Genomic DNA, 19,109 nt, shown 5'->3' with positions numbered 1-19,109 from the left:
GTAATTGATAGAAACAAAAGACAAAAAAAAATTACTAAAGTGGCAAGGTTTCACTGTAAAAGGATCGACGTTATTACAACGCAAACTTTGGTGCTGCTGGTGGATGTAGACCCCAGGTGAACCTCTAAATAACACCCTCTGTCCTCCTCATTTCTGTTTAACCCCTTGAACACTGGTTTCAGATGTTTGTGGTGCAAGATTTGATCAGTTTGAGAAAGAACAGACTGTACCACACAACTGAAAAAGGGGATTAGGAGCAGTTAATGCAGTGTTTTTTAAGCTTAGGGTTGGGACCCCACGTGGGATTGCCTGGAATTCAAAAGGGATCGCCTGAAATTTCTAGTAATTGATTTTTTTTTTTTTTTAAATTAAAACTTACTAATAAAAATGTACATTATATAACCTAAATGTCGTGTAAAATTAACGTTTATTTGCAACATATTATAGCAAACTATTACATGATCAAAAACAAATTAATTTTAGCAAAAAAAAAAATGTCTCCGTTTTGAATGTCTGGGGTCGCCAGAAATTTGTGATGTTAAAATGGGGTCAGGAGCCAAAACCACTGACCTACTATATCAACACAAAAGGCCAAAAAACACTAAAAATATTAAATCCAATTTGAAAAATTTATATAATTTATTGCACAAATAACACAAAGAGGCTTAACGAATGTTTCCAAAGACTTTAAAAGTGAATATTGGTTCCAAATATTAGGTATATAAAATTAAAATTGTAATAAATTAAAACTATACTCAAATATTTGACATGAAAGCATATCTTTACATAGACATTTTCTCCGGTTTCCTCAAATGTCATGTGATTCGGCTGTGACCGTAGACCCCAAAGGGTTGAGTGATTTGTCACCATTTATTTTAATATTATCCTCAATATTTTGCATTTTTGGTGGCGGCTGTGGCTTAGTTGGTAGCGCGAGTCATCCAGTGACTGAAAGGTTGGTTGTTCGAATCCTGGCTCCAACTGTCCACATGTCGAAGTGCCCTTGGGCAAGACACCGAACCCTAAATTTCACCCAGTAGAGCGTTGTGTGGCGACAGCTGCCTACTGGTGTATGAATGTGAGGCTTTGTAAAGCACTTTGGGCACCATGAAAGTGTGGAAATTTACCATATAAGTGCAGTCCATTTACCATTTTTTCCACTGTAAATCATGTATTTTCTTATATTTGATTTAGATATTCATGAAAACTCAAAGTCAGTTCAAAGGTTATTATATCAAAGCAGAAAGAAACTGAAGAAAAAGTGACCTTTTCAGCTAAATCTCTCATTAACTGAACATAAACCCAGTGTGTCCATCCACTGTCATTGATCCAACTTCATGAATTTTACTGGTGAATAAATGTAGAAGATGATAGTGTTGCAAAATATATCATTAACTGAATATAAATTTATTGATTTTTATTCATTTTGTTCATTTTATTTATTATTTCATTTGCTTTTTATAATTTTTTTGTTAATTTTTTGCCTATTTTCTCTGTCATTTATTATATTATAAATTTTCGTACTTTTTTGTTCATTTTATGTATTATTTGTTCTTGTTTTCTTTTCATTTTTGTGTCTCCATCCACTGTCATTGATCCAACTCCATGGACTTTACTAGTGAATCAATGTTGTAGAAGATGACGGTGTTTCCACGGTAACTACAGAGGCTCTAAACGTCCAAATGGGTCATATTTGATGACCATGAAAAGATGAAAAACTGTATTTTACACCAATTATTAACATGCATTGATATGATTAGTGGATCAACAGTTATTAAACAGTTTAGATCAGTAGATTGTTTTGGTTGATGGTGGAGGTTTGGGTCTTTATGGGTTAAATAAAAATATTTTCATGTTAATATGCCAAACAAATGTATGTTTTTACATTACATGACACTGTTATAACTAGAAACTACTCTTTTGTTAACCTTCCAGTTTCCAGGTGATCATATTATGCACACTTTGCACTTCATGTTATTAAAGGTCAAATTATTTTTCACAATTTGTTTCAGGTCAGAATTCAAAAGTTGTTCATTTTTGAATGATTTTTAAAATTCTGACCCGTCCACTAAAATCAGCACAATGTAAATTATGTTAAATTCCTACACTAACACCCTTCTACCAAAGGAGTAAAATATGCACATTGACACATTTTAATATTTGACCTAGCACAAAAAAATAATCATGCATATTAACCATTGTTGGTGTTAACATATGCCAGGATGAAAAAATAAAAAAAAATATGTAGTCCTATTGTTATTGTGTTACGGGTTTGATTACATTACAAACATGACATTTAAAGGGTTAAAAATATGTCAGTTATTGAGTATTAGGTATTTTTGTTCATGGCTCAAGTCGATGAAATGTAAAAAAATATTAAAAAGTCAAAAAACAAACATGAAAAACATTTTGACGTTACTACTGCACTGCACACATTACGTTCTTTCTGGGGTTAGAAGGACTTCTATGGGCAGGATACCGGAGGGTTAAAGTGATGTCATATTTTGTGGTTTGTGTGTGTGTTGTAGGTTCTGGATGTGTTGTGTTCACTGTGTGTGTGTCACGGTGTTGCCGTTCGCTCCAACCAACATCTGATCTGCGACAACCTGCTGCCAGGAAGAGATCTGTTACTGCAGACCCGCCTCGTCAACCACGTCAGCAGGTGAGGACACAAACCATGACTCACCCACTTCCACAGACGCCCACTGTGACCTCAACCTGACTTTAACCTTGACGGTAAAACGCAGGAGGTGCTCCTGCAGGGACGGAGGAGGAGGAACTTCAGTCAGTGGTTGGCTCATAAACCTGGTGACGTTTCCTGTTAAAATATCCACATTTTCAGCAGCCTGACAGAAAAAAACTGTTTCTATAATTTCCCTGTTCTTGACAATTTAATAAGTAAAATTAGTTGGTGGATTTTTAACATAAGAGGGTTTGTTATCAGTTTCAGTTACAGTTAGCATTAGCATTAGATGGAGAGTTTTCTCACCCCATATAATGAAAAAACTGACGTCACCCACTGGTTTCAGAACAACCATTTAAACGCCAGTAGTTTGTGATTTGGCCAATGCAAAGTTTGCTTTTTGGAGTCAGATGTGACCATATTTGGATGAAAGGGGCGGAGCTATGAGAGTATTGCATTATTTGGACTGGATTAGTTTTACATGGGTACGTTGGGTAATGCCACTTCATCACAGGATGTCGTCAATATTAACGGCCAATTTGCACGGGATAAGAAATATCAGTAAAACTAGAAAAGCACTCTGAGAGCGCAGACCTACGCCAAGGCAGATCACCCCCCCCCCATCACCACTAAAATATAATCATTTGTTCCTTGTGTCAGTATCAACATTTCCTGAAAATTTCATCCAAATCTGTCCATAACTTTTTGAGTTATCTCGCTAACAGACAGAAAGACAGACAGACAAACCCCATTGAAAACATAACCTCCGCCGTTCCTTGGCAGATGTAACTACCACAAGTGGGAGGGGTCAATCCATTCACGCACCGCTGTCCCCTCCTGTTGTCATGTGCGTATGATGTTGCTTCCTGTTATCACTGCCAAGAATATTAATATTGTCCATCAACTGGATGATCATGCTACTAACAATTTTTTTATTAGCCACATAGCCCTGCTACGTAGCTTAGCTTACATCCTAAAACAATCAGAATTCCCGTTCCTCTAACAAGTTCTTTCACCTTTCCTTTGCTACTGAATTCTGTTTGTCGTACACCAATTCCGACAGTACACAAGGTTTCAAACACGCTTGTACGACTGCCTACTGGAAAACTGAGCGCTTCTTCAAGAGCCTCCATGCTTGAAAGTCCGCGAAAAAACATTTGTAAACAGGATATGATGGAATATCTACACACATATTAACTACTGGTCTATTCGCACAGGATTAGTATGACCTGGCGTCATTTTCCGGGACCCTTTTACATAAGATAAAAGTCACTGTAATATTTACTGACATTGTGCGGTAATGATTACTGACATAGCACATTCGGACGGGACTAAAATCTCTGGCGATTATTACTTTACCCCACGTACCTATGTTAAACTAATGCAGTCCGAATAGGGCTTATGAGGGGTCATGTATGAGCTAATGCTAAATGCTACCTCAATAAAACACTAAATACACCAGTCATTGCATAAGAGAGTAATTGTATAGTTTTGTTAGTTTGGCCTTTTAACCACAATAAAGGAGGATTAGGGGCCACTTTTTGAGAATAAAGTTGTAATTCTACACATAAATAGTTGTATATTTATGAGAAGAGTCCAAATTATCCCCTGGGTGATTATGAATATTATATTGTCTTTTGTACTATCTTTATGCTTGCACATTTTTTCTTGCACTTTATTCTGTTGCGGCCTTGACTAATAATTATAATATGTATTGACCTGATTATAAAAGTCTCATGTGAATCATTTACTGAGGTATAATTTACGGAGATGCCCCACATTCCTCATTATCTGTTGATAGTTCCTACTTTTATTCACCACCTCATCACATTATTCAAATTTTGACTTTTTTACTCCAAATATTTTGAGTGTACTCTCTCAATATAAGCTCAAAACTGTCCGTCAGGAAAAAATATGGTTATTAGATAAACAGAAGCTCAGAGGGTTCGACAAACAGGATGTCAATTTCACCTGTCAATCAAAGCGCAGTACGGCAGAGATCTTATTAACTGAGGAAAAATTTAGAACACTTAATGGTATTAAAGGTTCCAAATAAAGCTAATGAGGCCCAGTTCAGTGTAAGTCTGTGGGAACCAGGGCTTGTTGGGGCAGCATCTAGTGGCCATCAGTGGTATTACACTTTAAGAAACTTCATGTTAGCTTTATTCCTTCACCTCTTGCCTTCTTCCAGATCCACTCTCCTGGTCACTTCACGCCCTAAGAAGTAGACATAATGTGTGCTATGTACTGATGCTAATTGCTATGCTAATGCTAGGTACTGTGTGTGTATTTTGGGTAAAATGCAGAGACTGAATTTCCCTATGGGGATAATATAGTGAGTTAACCTTTAAACTTTTATTAATGCTCCAGAAAGGAAGTCCACAAAAACCTACAGATGATGTCATGGTGCTGTTATCTAAATCTTTTGTACCGTCTACTTTTATTGTCCACAAATGGCACTCACAGCATCCGGTGTCTGTGAAAACCTACAGAAGTTGCCATTCTAACCCGGTCGTTTGTTTTCATCTTCTTAAAAGCATGCGTCCTAACATCTTCCTGGGAGTCAGTGACGGCTCGGCCCAGTACAGGAAGTGGTACTACGAGCTGATAGTGGATCAGGCCCAGCCCTTCGTCACAGCTGAGGCCACTCACCTCAGAGTGGGCTGGGCCAACACAAGCGGCTATGCCCCCTACCCCAGCGGAGGGGAAGGGTGGGGGGGCAACGGGGTGGGAGATGACCTGTACTCCTACGGCTTCGATGGACTCCATCTGTGGTCAGGTGAGCTGGTTTTGGGTCCTCTGTTCCCTGTTCTGTATTTGGATTTCATACCATCCCTGAAGCCTTCATTCTTTACACCAATCCTGTGCAGGTTGCATCGCTCGGTCCGTCAGTTCACCCAATCAGCACCTGTTGAGAGCTGAGGATGTGGTGAGCTGCTGTCTGGACCTCAGCGTGCCCAGTATCTCCTTCAGGATTAACGGCCAGCCGGTTCAGGGCATGTTCGAGAACTTTAACTCTGATGGTCTTTTCTTCCCTGTGGCCAGTTTCTCCGCCGGCGTCAAGTAAGTACCAAAAATGTTTAACTCAGTTTACATACTTGAGTTGTCAGATTGTTATAGTCTGTAGTTTCTGAAAGTCCAAAATAAATAAACAGGGTTCCTGCGGGGTTTTACAAAGTCTTGAATTTACAAATCTGTATCTAATACCTTAAAAAAGTCTTTAAACAGTATTACATTTGATATGGTAGGTCTTAAGTTATGTTGCCATAAACTTGTTGGCTGTGTTGTGTTTAAATGTGTCTGTTTACTGTCCAAACTACAAAGAAAGTTGCATTTTTCTACTCAGTTCCACCCATTCCAACTCAACAATTTATGTTGAAAATAGGAACCAAGTATTGCAAACTTTGCAAAACGATGGGAATCAAGGTGTTGGAATAAATCAATACATTTTCCAAACTTCTAGGAGTCACAAATTTTTGCCATTACTGCCATGAAATGGATATTAAATTCTATCCTAAGTAGTCTTAAAAAGGACTTTAAAAGTCTTAAATTTAACTTGGGGAAACCTGTAGGAACCCTGAATAAAGATATGAAAGAAATCCATGGTGGTCAGAAGGGTCCCAATTTTATGAAATCATAAGACTTCAATCTCATGGCCAGGATACAAATGAGTCCTAATAATAATCAACCTGTCCATAGCCATCATTAACAGCTGCAGAAGTTGCATTATTATTGCCTCAATATCTGCTGAAACCCAGGGTTGAATCAGGGACCTTTAGATCTTCAGTCTAACGCTCTCCCAGCTGAGCTATTTTAGCTCGGATCCCTCAATCTGAAAGGCTCAACAGTAGCAACTAGTCATTTCTGTCCTATCGAGAGGGTCAGAACTCCTCGACATGGGCTTTTAATCCATTATCTCCATTTTTGATGGATCACCTCAGCCATTTCTACCTCACTGAGTCCAATGAGGTTTATGTATCCTTGAGAGGGAGGTGTGTTCTAAGTTGATGTGAGGTGTGTATTATGTAAATGTGTAAAACTTGGCCTTCAGTTTGTACTTGAACAGGGACTTGAACCCTGGACCCTCAGATTAAAAGTCTGATCCTCTACCATCTGAGCTACCCAGGCTCTGTGAGGCTCTAATTGGCCCCAACGAATCATCTGCAAATATCCATTTACAATGATTCCCTCAGTACTTTACATTCACAGCTAAAATGTATTTAAAGTCCAGCTTGTAAGATCAGCCATAAAGCTAGTCGGTACCCGCCCTGCATCTACTCTGGGCCTCTGTTTTCAGTCAGTCTACTTCTTTGTGTTTTCATGTGGCTAAAGTGGTTAAATATGTGACATAGCTGTAATGTGACCTGACAACTCTATTACTTCCTGTCCCAGCATGGATGGTTTGAGATGCAGAAGAAAAGTGTGTACTGCCAAATTCTGCCATTGATTTCAGCTCCTACAGCTGTAATTGACAGTCAAGAGGAATTGGAAGCTCTAATCTGAATTATGTTTGAAAGTTAACAATAGCAGACACACTGGTTAACATGCCTGAACAGGGACTTGAACCCTGGACCCTCAGATTAAAAGTCTGATGCTCTACCATCTGAGCTACCCAGACTCTGTGGGACTGTAGATGGCCCCAAGGAATCATCTGCAAATATCCATTTCCAAGGACTTCTTGTAGGGTCAAAGTGAAGCAAAATACAGTCTACTCTCGTTATACCGCCAACTTCCGTTCACGGCCAAATTGGCGGTATAGCGAAAATGGCGTTACAACGGGTTGCGTCCATAATGTGCATGTCTTTACTATATGATGTCTATGCTGCCTCCGTTAACCCGTTCTAATTGCGTTTCTAAATAAATCTTGATTCTGTTATGTTGTAAGGGATCATTTAAAGTGGGGAAACATTTTAAGCATTATTATACCGTGTCGGGAAATGACACCCCATCATCTTGAGGCTTTGGCTTAATCCCACGTCCTCTTCCCGACATCCTGACCTACTGAGTGTTCTGCGATAAATGAACGGTGGCCGTTCCGTAGACCTACTCGTAGCTTGTCGCGATCAGCGTCTGGCGCGTTTGTTTCAGTGCATTGTTAAAATTTATGTGTACTCGATGGCAATCACGCTGGTGGTATAACGGTCGGGAAATCAATGGTATAAGTGTTGTTTGTGCATGGAACTGGGCTGGTGGATGGCGATAGGCGGAAATGGCGGTAGCTAATGGAATAATGCATTGGGGATTTTTGTGCAATGGTTTTGGTCGGCAGTGAGCGAAAATGGCGGTATAACGGCGGGCGGTTGAACGAGAGTAGACTGTAGTTGGAGTTAAAATCTTTTAAGGTAGTGATACATGAAGCCAGTTCAAAGGAAACATAATTTCAGTTGGTAGCTTCCATTATTTGCTTTCGGTTGTTCTTGATTACATAAGTGTGGACACCTGGTCGTTTATGTCCTACTGAGAGAACTCCTTAACATGGACTTATCCTTTATCTTCATTGTTGATAGATCACCTCTTCAACTGTCGCTGTTTATGTATCCCTGAGAACAATGCCTTTTCATTATCAAACTTGTGAGAGATGTTTTAAAAGCCTTTAGTGGTGGTAGATAACCAACCTGCTGTTTGTGCCTGAACAGGGACTTGAACCCTGGACCCTCAGATTAAAAGTCTGATGCTCTACCATCTGAGCTACCCAGGCTCTGTGAGACTATATTTGGCCCCAAGGAATCATCTGCAAATATCTATTTACAACGATTTCCTCAGTACTTTACATTATTATTATTGCCTCAATATCTGCCAAAACTCGGGGTTGAACCAGGGACCTTCAAACCTTGAGTTTAAAGCTCTCCCAGCTGAGGTATTTCGGCTTGGATCCACCAATCTGAAAGGCTCAACAGTAGCAACTAGTCATTTCTGTCCTGTCAAGAGAGGGTCAGAACTCCTCAACACGGACTCTTAATCAATTATCTCCATTTTTGATGGATCACCTCAGTCACTTCTACCTCATTGAGTCTAATGAGGTTTGTGTATCCTTGAGAGGGAGGAGTGTTCTAAGTTGATGTGAGGTGTGTATTATGTAAATGTGTAAAACCTGATGTACAGTTTATGCCTGAACAGGGACTTGAACCCTGGACCCTCAGATTAAAAGTCTGATGCTCTGCCATCTGAGCTACCCAGGCTCTGTGGGGGTCCTAATTGGCCCCAAAGAATCATCTGCAAATATCCATTTACAATGATTTTCTCAGTACTTTACATTACATTCACAGCTAAAATGTATTTAAAAAGTATAGCTTATAGGGTCAACCATGAAGCTAGTCAATACCCACCCTGCATCTACTCTGGGCCTCTATTTTCAGTCAGTAGACAGTCTACTTCTTTGTGAATCATCTGTAACTAGAAGCACTCGGAGAGCGCAGACCTCCGCCAAGGCTGATCAGTGGCCCCCCCCCGTGGGCCCCCCCACCCCCGATCACCACCAAAATTTAATCATTTCTTCCTTATCCCACTTCCAACAAACCCTGAAAATTTCATCCAAATCTGTCCATAACTTTTTGAGTTATGTTGCACACTAACGGACAGACAAACAAACAAACAGACAGACAGACAAACAAACAAACAAACCCTGGCAAAAACATAACCTCCTTGGCGGAGGTAAATATCCATTTCCAATGACTTTCTTTTTTTGTAGGGTCAAAGTGGAGAATTAAAGAGTTAGAATCTGTTACGGTAGCGATACCTGAAGTCAGTTCAAAGGAAATGTAAATCTAGTCGGTTGCCTCCATCATCTGTCCATTTCATTGGTAGGTGGTTGTTCTTGATTATAAAAGTGTGGACATCTGGTTCTTTCTGTCTTACTGAGAGAGTGGCAGAACTCTGTAACATGGACTTATTCTTTATCTCCATTGTTGATGCATGACTTTGGATCACCTCTTCAACATCAGAGACTGTCACAGTTTATGTATCCATGAGAGCAAAGCCTGTTCATTATTATCAAACATGTGAGGGATGTTTTGTGTAGTGTAAATGTTTAAAAGCCATTAATAGTGGTAGGGCGCCAACCAACATCTTATGCCTGAACAGGGACTTGAACCCTGGACCCTAAGATTAAAAGTCTGATGCTCTACCATCTGAGCTACTCAGGCTCTGTGAGACTGTATTTGGCCCCAAGGAGTCATATGCAAATATCCATTTCCATTGACTTCTCATAGGGTCACAAGTAGTGATACATGAAGTCAATTCAAAGGAAATGTAAATACCAGTCAGTAGCTTCTATTGTTCTTGATTATATAAATGTGGACATCTGGTCATTTCTCTTCTACTATGTGAGTGGCAGAACTCCGCAACATGGACTTACCCTTTATCTCCATTGTTGACTGATCACCTCTTGAACATCACTCAGACCGTTCGGAGTCTGCCACAGTTTAGGTATCCCTGAGAGCAAACTTGTGAAGGATATTTTGTATAGTTTAAATCAAGGGTGTCCAATCCTGATCCTTGAGGGCCGGTATCCTGCATGTTTTAGATGTATCCCTCTTCCAACAAACCTGATTCAAATGATAAGCCTATCATCAAGCTCTACAGAAGCCTGATAACGACCGTCAGGTGTGCTAGAAGAGGGAAACATCTAAAATATGTAGGATACCAGCCCTTGAGGACCAGGATTGGACATCTCTGGTGCAAATGTTTAAAAGCAATTAACAGTAGTAGATCCCAAATCTATCTCTTACACCTGAACAGGGACTTGAATATTGGACCCTCAGATTAAAAGTCTGATGCTCTACTATCTGAGTTTCCCAGGCTGTTTGTGGGTGTACATAACATAATGTGTGTCCTCGTATTCTGTCATGCAGGGTTCGCTTCCTTCTTGGAGGTCGTCACGGGGAGTTTAAGTTCCTCCCTCCTCCAGGCTACGCTCCTTGCTATGAGGCTGTGTTACCCAGGGAGAAACTAAAGCTGGAGGCCAGTGCAGACCAGACAGCAGCCAGAGACCTGCTGGGACCCACCATCACCCTGAGCCAGGCAGCATTCACCCCCACACCTGTGGACACCAGCCAGGTACCCTTCACCAGCACACTATTCATATACAGACGGCAGCAGCGTCATGTGGACTTTAAAGCTGTGAGGACAATTTAATTGGTTCCCATCTTTGTTTGGAGCTGTCTGAAGGTTCAGGTTGTGTTAAGGATTTGAGTCCAGTCTGGGAGCTTCAGGTTTCAGCTTCAGTCATCAGCTATCTGTCTTCTTTTCACTGGTTCTCACATGTATCAAAGATAGATGGCCGAATCCATTAATAGCACTAATGCATCACTAATGCCTCACTGTGTTTTAAGACAAATACCTGTATAAATTGGACTCTAATGAGCCTAAATAACACCTGCCTTGTTGAAAGGTTTTCACACTACTTTGCTTTTCATCAGGCAAAGGTAGAAAGAGGGACAGCAGTGCCTTCTGTTTTTATATTACACTGTGAAGCTCCGTCCTATCAGTTTTTCATCATTTGTATGAATGTGATCAGAGAGGATGGATCCGTAAACTTCAGAATTCACCCTGTTTCTTCTATCAGCATCACATTATCAGTAAACAGCAGTGACCCAGGTCCACGTTGGACCCATGACGTGGTCTGATGTGGATCAGCTTGTCCTTTTCTTCTCCATCATTCTGGTCCAGGTTCATGTTGGTTTCATGTGTCCAGAGTGTCTTTGATCAGTGTTTTTTAGATGTTTTCTGTCAGATTCTAATGTGTCCACCTTGTTGTTAATCCTCTGTATTCACATTCATGAAGGCGTCTGTTGGTTGGAGTCTTTGATAAAGACTCGTCGACCTCCTTAGGTTTAGGTTTGATCTGGACTTGGATGGATGTTGGTTTTTCTTCTGTCATCATCTCCTTTAGTTTTCTTCCATCTTCTATTAGGTCTTTTGTTGTAGCTGAATTCACCAGTGGATTCTTTCATTTTCAGAGTGAACCAAATTGTTGATTTTTCCACTCTTGAAATTTTCACTATTTCTGATAAATTTATTACCCCACCCCCTGAAGTTGAGGCAAGGGGTATTATTTTTGGTTTGGTTTCTTTGTTTCTTTGTTTACACTTTAGCAGTAAAACTATTGGTTGAATTTATACCACAGACACCTTTTTTTGCTTAAATTAAGCAAAAAAAAATCTGACATTGGAACAAGTGAAAATTATCTTGGTAAGATTTCTTGAAATAAGATTTTCCAGATCTATTGTATAAAAATCAGTTCTTATATCTCACTGAAAAGTTACTCTTTAGGTGATTATGTCTTATTTTAAGTGTAATGAGATATATTGACTAGAAATGAGAAAAATACACTAGGTAAGATTTAGATTTTTGCAGTGAATGTTGTGTTTTCAAGGTCTGACAAGTGCTGGGATTTGAGTTTAAGTGCTTTGAAGTTCTAACTCTGTGATGTGATTTATTTATTTTTAATATTAACTCAAGCCAAAGCTACTTACATAGAGGTGATACATTTCGAAAAATAAAACTTTATATCAAAAAGTAAATTCCAGATGTTCTCAGGTCGACTCCAAGTACATTTTTATCGTAATCTTTGGTAGAATATGTCTGCAGAACGCCAAGTGGCTTCCCTTTTTTTTTATTTTTGCTTGAATTAAGCAGAAAAATCTTGAATTAATAAAAAAAAAAAAAAAATCTTGAGTTGAGCAAAAAATCTGCTAATGGAACAAGTAAAAATTATCTTGGTAAGATTTCTTGAAATCAGATTTTCCAGATCTATTGTCTAAAAATCAGTTCTTATATTTCACTGAAAAGTTGCTCTTTAGGTGATTCTGTCTTATTTTAAGTGTAATGAGATATTTTGACTAGAAATGAGAAAAATACACTAGGTAAGATTTAGATTTTTGCAGTGAATGTTGTGTTTTCAAGGTCTGACAAGTGCTGGGATTTGAGTTTAAGTGCTTTGAAGTTCTAACTCTGTGATGTGATTTATTTATTTTTAATATTAACTCAAGCCAAAGCTACTTACATAGAGGTGATACATTTCGAAAATATAATATAAAACTTTATATCAAAAAGTAAATTCCAGATGTTCTCAGGTCGACTCCAAGTACATTTTTATCGGAATCTTTGGTAGAATATGTCTGCAGAACGCCAAGTGGCTTCCCTTTTTTTTTTTTTTTTATTTTTGCTTGAATTAAGCAGAAAAATCTTGAATTAATAAAAAAAAAAAAAATCTTGAGTTGAGCAAAAAATCTGCTAATGGAACAAGTAAAAATTATCTTGGTAAGATTTCTTGAAATCAGATTTTCCAGATCTATTGTCTAAAAATCAGTTCTTATATTTCACTGAAAAGTTGCTCTTTAGGTGATTCTGTCTTATTTTAAGTGTGATGAGATATTTGGACTAGAAATGACTAAAATACGCTTGGTAAGATTTAGATTTTTGCAGTGTGGTTGATGCAGTATTTTTGTTAAAGCTGGAAGTCTGTACTTCAATCACATCTTCATTATTTGTTTTTAGATCCACTGTGTTGGCGAACAGAGGAAAAACTACCAGACGTGTCACTGTTCTAATACTTATGGACTTGACTATCAGCAGCTAGCATTAATCTGAAAGTGCTTCATAATATCCACACAGAATAAGGTGTTTACTGCCTAAAATATTCCAGAATAATAGTTCATGGAAGCTTTTGTGTTTGTGCGTAGATTGTTCTGCCTCCACATTTGGAGAGGATCAGGGAGAAACTAGCAGAAAACATCCACGAGCTGTGGGTGATGAACAAGATCGAACTGGGCTGGACCTTCGGATCAGTGAGTATCGGATACACCGGTGAACACACTCTATCAAACACCCGTTCATGACACGCAGCATTAAAGGGAAAAGCCCTGGGGTTTTCCTCTGCCTCCCTGCTCTAGTCTCTGCTGTTCTTTCCAGGTTCGAGACGATAACAAGCGGCAGCATCCCTGTCTGGTCGAGTTCTCCAAGCTTCCAGAACAAGAACGAAGCTACAACCTGCAGATGTCGCTGGAGACGCTCAAGTAATGCATCCCAGCAGTGAGCAGCATGACAGCAAATATTCAGTGGGGACAAATACATCCTAGTAAAACCAACATTTGTCTATTTTTGGTTCATTGTTACATAAAGAATGAATAAGTAAACATCCAAACTCGAAAGAAAACACACTGTAATGGCCCCGCTCATTTATTTATTACAGTATTTTCCAAGCTTTTACCTGATTTCTCTAGGACTCATGATAATGCCAAATATGAAAGAACAGCATTTTCTAGAAATATTTTTATGTAAATAAAAAAGCCACAAACTAACAATAACTGACGTGTTTCTAAAACTCCACTTCAGGTCACCCACTCAACAAACCAGGCTTTAACTATACAAAAAATAAAGCAGAAGAAGAGCACATTTATGTAAGATATCTGATTTCTGCCTTATCTTTTAATATCAAAAGGACATCCAGCAGTTAAAAGAGATGTAAGTCTGATAAATCACAACTTTATTCCATGTTTAGGATGTGATTTTACTGAAACAACTGCGAAACAATTGATAAGTGCAATTTCAACAATATTCTGCCTGTTACAAGTGTTTTCTGCATTTGTAGATTCACTATGATCTGTAAATTGTGTTAATAAGCTGCGACATTAGTGGAATTGCACTTATTTAAAAGATATTTCAGGGTGTACATCGTTGTTCAGGTTATTCACATTTTCTTTTTTTTTTTTTTCATTTTGTTTTTATTGAAACAGGTGACAAAATATCTCCAACAGTACCATTCATACAGTTATTATCTATTAGAGCCCTTTTCGTATTTCTTATTTTATACATGCAAAAGTGTGAAAAAAAACCCTAAGATGTGAACTAGGTGCTTACAGTTTCGGTATTTGTCACTTAGAAAAACAATCACAGCATTACAATACCTCTGGCTTCTTTTAACATTACACATGGTTAAGGAGAAAAATATAAAACAAAGAATAAATACAGGGGGATTATAAAAAAAGAGGACGTTTTTAGAGGAGTGATACAAACTCTGGGCAGCTAGAGGATACAATTTGTCAGCTAAAGGATCCATTTGTCCCAAATATGATCAAATGTATCCCTCTGGATTCTGATAAAGTCAATTTTTCTATTTTGAACATTTACCAGATGATCTCATACCAGTTTTCTGCTGTTGGTGGAGTTGGGTTTAACCATCTTCTTGTAATAGATTTCTTGCTGGCTGCTGAAAATGCCTGTCATAATTTTGTATCCTCCCTCCGTTCTAGTACAACGACGTCCCCAAGATATACTGTAGATTTACAAAGTTATAGGTAATATGAACCTTAAAGACCGATATTAAAGTCCCGTGGATACCACTCCAATAATGGTGCATCTTTGGACAGTCCCAGAACTCATGATAATGATTGGCCTCGCAAGTTATTCACATTTTCATGAAGTAATTTAACTTTCACACTAAAACAAGGACAAAAGTTTTGTTTATTATTCCTGTTATTTTACTTACTGGGGATCACATTGGGCTCTTTGTGACCCCTGAACTAAATGAGTTTGACCCCCTCCCTGGTCTAAATGCTTGCTTTTCATTGGTCCATGTGTCTGTACAGAACTCTCCTGGCCTTGGGTTGCCATGTCGGCCTCGCAGACGAACATGCTGTTGAAAAAGTCAGGAGCATGAAACTGTCACCGACGTAAGTCACCTCAGCTGTACCGCAATGAGGTCATGTGATCATATGAACCTACAGTTTTTACTTCTGATCTAACTCCACATCTGTGTCTGTGCAGATATGAGCTGTCCAGTGGGTATAAACCTGCCCCTCTGGACCTGAATCACATCAAACTGACGTCCACTCAGGAGGCCATGGTGGACAAACTGGCTGAAAACGCACACAACGTCTGGGCACGAGATCGCATCCGCCAGGGCTGGACCTATGGCATCCAACAGGTACAGAACATCCAGTTTACGTGATGGCCACACTAATACACAACATGGAATCAGTTCATTTTAATTCAGTTTTATTCATTTAAAAGGGTCAGTTATGGGAAAATTGACCTTGTACAGATTTAATGAATGAGGAATTTATCTATAGAGACTAGGGATGCACCGATACCGATACGAGTATCGGCATCAGCTCCGATACTCAGTGTGTGTACTCGTACTCGTACTCATAAAAGTAATCCGATACAAATGCACCGATACCACTTACGGCTGTGTGACATTCACAGTTCAGTGCAGCAGGTACGAGGAGGAGGAATAATGTGTGTGGAGTGTGAAGAGTGTGGAGATTTTTCAAAATAAATGACGGTGAAAAAAGTAACGCTGACTGCAAGTAACGTTAAAGACAGACAGATACGGACGCAGCGTTCTGTCTGTCCTCTGCGTACATTCCATCCATTTTCCAGGTGCTCGCGAATGCGTAAACAGAATGAGAATACCAGCGGGTGTACGGAGCGGTGCAGACCGCCGCCAACAGAAGTGAAAATGAAACTTATCACTCATTTCTTTTTTTCTCTTCCTGCTGAAGCTAAGCTGTTAAACCTTACCAGTGAAAACGCTGCAATATTAGTATCACATTAGTGTTCCCTCTGTCGTCTCCATGTTTGTTATTACTGACTTTCTTCTTCTTCTTCTCAACAAACTTTCCTCTTCTTCGTGGTATTTGTCCAGTATGGTTAATTCAGAGCGGCGCCCCCTGGTGGATTAATTGAGAAACGCTCATTTTAACACATTAAATGTCAGTAGCAGCACTTTGTTTCAGTCAGACTAATGACAACGACAATAAAGCACATTTACAAAAGTAACTAAGAACTGGAATGGGATTATTAAGTACTCGTATCGGTACTCGGTATCGGCAAGTACTCAAATGTAAGTACTCGTACTCGGTCTGGAAGAAAGTGGTATCGGTGCATCCCTAATAGAGACCAAAAGTGTTGTCCACCAGAGTGTAAAAACATTTAATTCTCTGTAAATTTGGACTTTTTAACATGGGGGTCTATGGGTATTGATTTGTTTCTGGTGCCTCAAGTGGCCGTTTGAGGAACTACAGGTTTTGACACTTCCACATTAGCTTCATTGTTTATCCTCAGAGGTGATTGTGACCTTATATCTATTATTTTTACCTCCACCAAGGAGGTTATGTTTTTGCCAGGGTTTGTTTATGTGTTTGTTTGTTGGTTAGTTAGCAACATAACTGAAAAAATTATGGACGGTTTTCGATGAAATTTTCAGGAAATTTTGATACTGGCACAAGGAACAAACAAGAAAAGCACTGGGAGAGCACAGACCTTGGCCGAGGCAGATCAGTGGGCCCTCGTGCCCCCCACCCCCAATCACTACCAAAATTTAACAATTTCTTTCTTGTGCCAGTATCAACATTTCCTGAAAATTTCCTGAAAATCCGTCCATAACTTTTTGAGTTATCTTGCAAACAAACAAACACACACACACATGCACGCACGCAAACACACAAAGCAAAGTGATCACAATACCTGATCGGGGAGGGGGGGGGGGGCTGATCTGCTTTGGCAGAGGTCTGCGCTCTCCGAGTGCTTTTCTTGTTATAAAATATATGGACATAAATATTGGGACACATCATGTTTACAGCTGTAAGATGTCCTGTTCACGCTGATTTCAGATAAAAAACATCAACATCTCCTTAAAGTTTATTGGGAGATCTTTCTTTCTCAGTGAGATGTGAAGAAAGTAGATGGTTAGTTGTGGTAGAAAATTATTATTTACAGTCAGAGCATGAAAAATGTTTTAGAAATTTAGAGGTAGAACATTTAAATCATAGTCATGGATTAAAAAACTAAATCAATGTTGAGACAAATTTGATAAAAACCATCTCTGAGGAATTTTGGAAGCAAAGATAACAATTTAAACCAAACTAACCAATGCAATGGTATTTATCCCATAATATAAAACTATATTCTGACATTAGTCATTATTGATTTGTATCCCAGACCCCTATTGGAAAAGAAACTGAATTCAACGTGTCCACATACTTTTGTCCATATAGTGTATGTTGAACACTTTTCCTGATTAATTTTGCAGCTTGTCATAAAATCACCGGATTTAAGGAGAAAAAAGAGATCTAACCATTTTGAGGAATGAAAGCCAGTGCAGTTCAGGAAGAGGAAAACATGTAAACGGGAAATAAAATCAGAAAAGTCTGTTGGCTAAACCCCCATGTCTGGACCGGAGGCAGATTAACAGATGGTGGATGACGCTGATTGTTTGAAACTTTAATAGAGGTTACTGATAAAGGTTGTATGCTTTGTTTTTGGTTGAGGTAGTAGGTGTTTTCACTTGTTCCACTCCTCATATACACAGGATGTGAAGAACCGTAGGAACCCTCGTCTGGTTCCCTATACTCTGCTGGACGAGAGAACCAAGAAGTCCAACAAAGACAGTCTGAGAGAGGCCGTCCGGACTCTGCTGGGCTATGGATACAACCTGGAGGCTCCTGACCAGGACCACGGTATAACACACATTTAACTTTGATATGATCTACATGAATTTAACCCTCGGGTCTCACTTTAAAGGTGATTATATATAGTATCGATATTCCAGACTCTGACCAGTAGTGGTAAAGTCTGGTACAATGACACAGTTAGGACCAAAACCACCAACGAATAAACCCAGTGTTTCCACAGACTGTATCAGTCACTGAACAAAGGATAAAAGTCATTGTTTCCACATCTGTATTATGGTTTTAAAAGGTTTTCTTCTTTAAACTGAAACTCATAGACGTTTATTTAAACAGTCACTAAAATAACTCTGTGTCTTATAATCTTGTCTTCAGCTGATAGTTTACATTATAGTTCTGTTAGCTTAGCTCTGTTAGCTTAGCTTTGTTTTTAGACTGAAAACAGCCACAGTAAAACCACTAATCACCTCTGTTTTCTGTTTGGTTTGTGTTGTCAGTAGCTGAACTAAAGGTCTGTTTGAATCCAACAAACACGGGCAGAACTGTCACAGTTTAGTCTGAACCGTGGATGAAAATGAGATGAAAATTAAAAGAAAGATGAAAGTTAAACTGAGTCAACAGTGAGACAAAAGCAAAACAAAAGATGAGACCAAACCTGAGAAAAAAATGAGATGAAAATGAGACAAAAATGAGACGAGAACAAGGTTAGAAATTAAGTAAAACTGAACCATGGTCAGAACTATCTCAGTTTAGTCTGAACCGTGGATCAACAAACAGTAACTTAGCAACAATAAGAACATCCCATAATAACTCTATACCTTCATATGCCTCAGAATCAAACTCACACGTAGAAGAAACTCTGACATTTAATCATCAAACTCCATTCTTTACATTTCCAGCTGAGTCCAGTGGAGAAAACAACAGCTTCTATTTTTATCACTTCTTTTCTTTGACTCTAAAGTTGTTTCTTATGGTTCTCATCCCAACACTAATGATAATTTTAGCTCAAAGTTGGT

General features: G+C 38.9%; 6 non-coding genes and 1 pseudogene across 6 annotated transcripts; 1 reads left to right on the top strand and 6 right to left on the bottom strand.

The window, feature by feature from the left end:
• Positions 1-19,109, top strand: part of LOC115410430 (ryanodine receptor 2-like) — a 244,401-nt pseudogene that overhangs the window by 111,967 nt on the left and 113,325 nt on the right.
• trnaf-gaa (transfer RNA phenylalanine (anticodon GAA)) lies at positions 6,429-6,501 on the bottom strand. Its single transcript has one exon. It is a non-coding gene; the product is annotated as a tRNA-Phe (tRNA).
• On the bottom strand, positions 6,739-6,811 carry trnak-uuu (transfer RNA lysine (anticodon UUU)). The gene has a single exon. It is a non-coding gene; the product is annotated as a tRNA-Lys (tRNA).
• trnak-uuu (transfer RNA lysine (anticodon UUU)) lies at positions 7,229-7,301 on the bottom strand. The gene has a single exon. It is a non-coding gene; the product is annotated as a tRNA-Lys (tRNA).
• On the bottom strand, positions 8,309-8,381 carry trnak-uuu (transfer RNA lysine (anticodon UUU)). The gene has a single exon. It is a non-coding gene; the product is annotated as a tRNA-Lys (tRNA).
• On the bottom strand, positions 8,790-8,862 carry trnak-uuu (transfer RNA lysine (anticodon UUU)). Its single transcript has one exon. It is a non-coding gene; the product is annotated as a tRNA-Lys (tRNA).
• On the bottom strand, positions 9,753-9,825 carry trnak-uuu (transfer RNA lysine (anticodon UUU)). The gene has a single exon. It is a non-coding gene; the product is annotated as a tRNA-Lys (tRNA).

This window comes from Sphaeramia orbicularis, chromosome 19 (genome assembly GCF_902148855.1).
Source record: "Sphaeramia orbicularis chromosome 19, fSphaOr1.1, whole genome shotgun sequence".
Classification (NCBI taxonomy): Eukaryota; Metazoa; Chordata; class Actinopteri; order Kurtiformes; family Apogonidae; genus Sphaeramia; species Sphaeramia orbicularis.
Note: the sequence above shows the minus strand (reverse complement) of the source record. Positions and strands in the feature narration are given on the sequence as shown.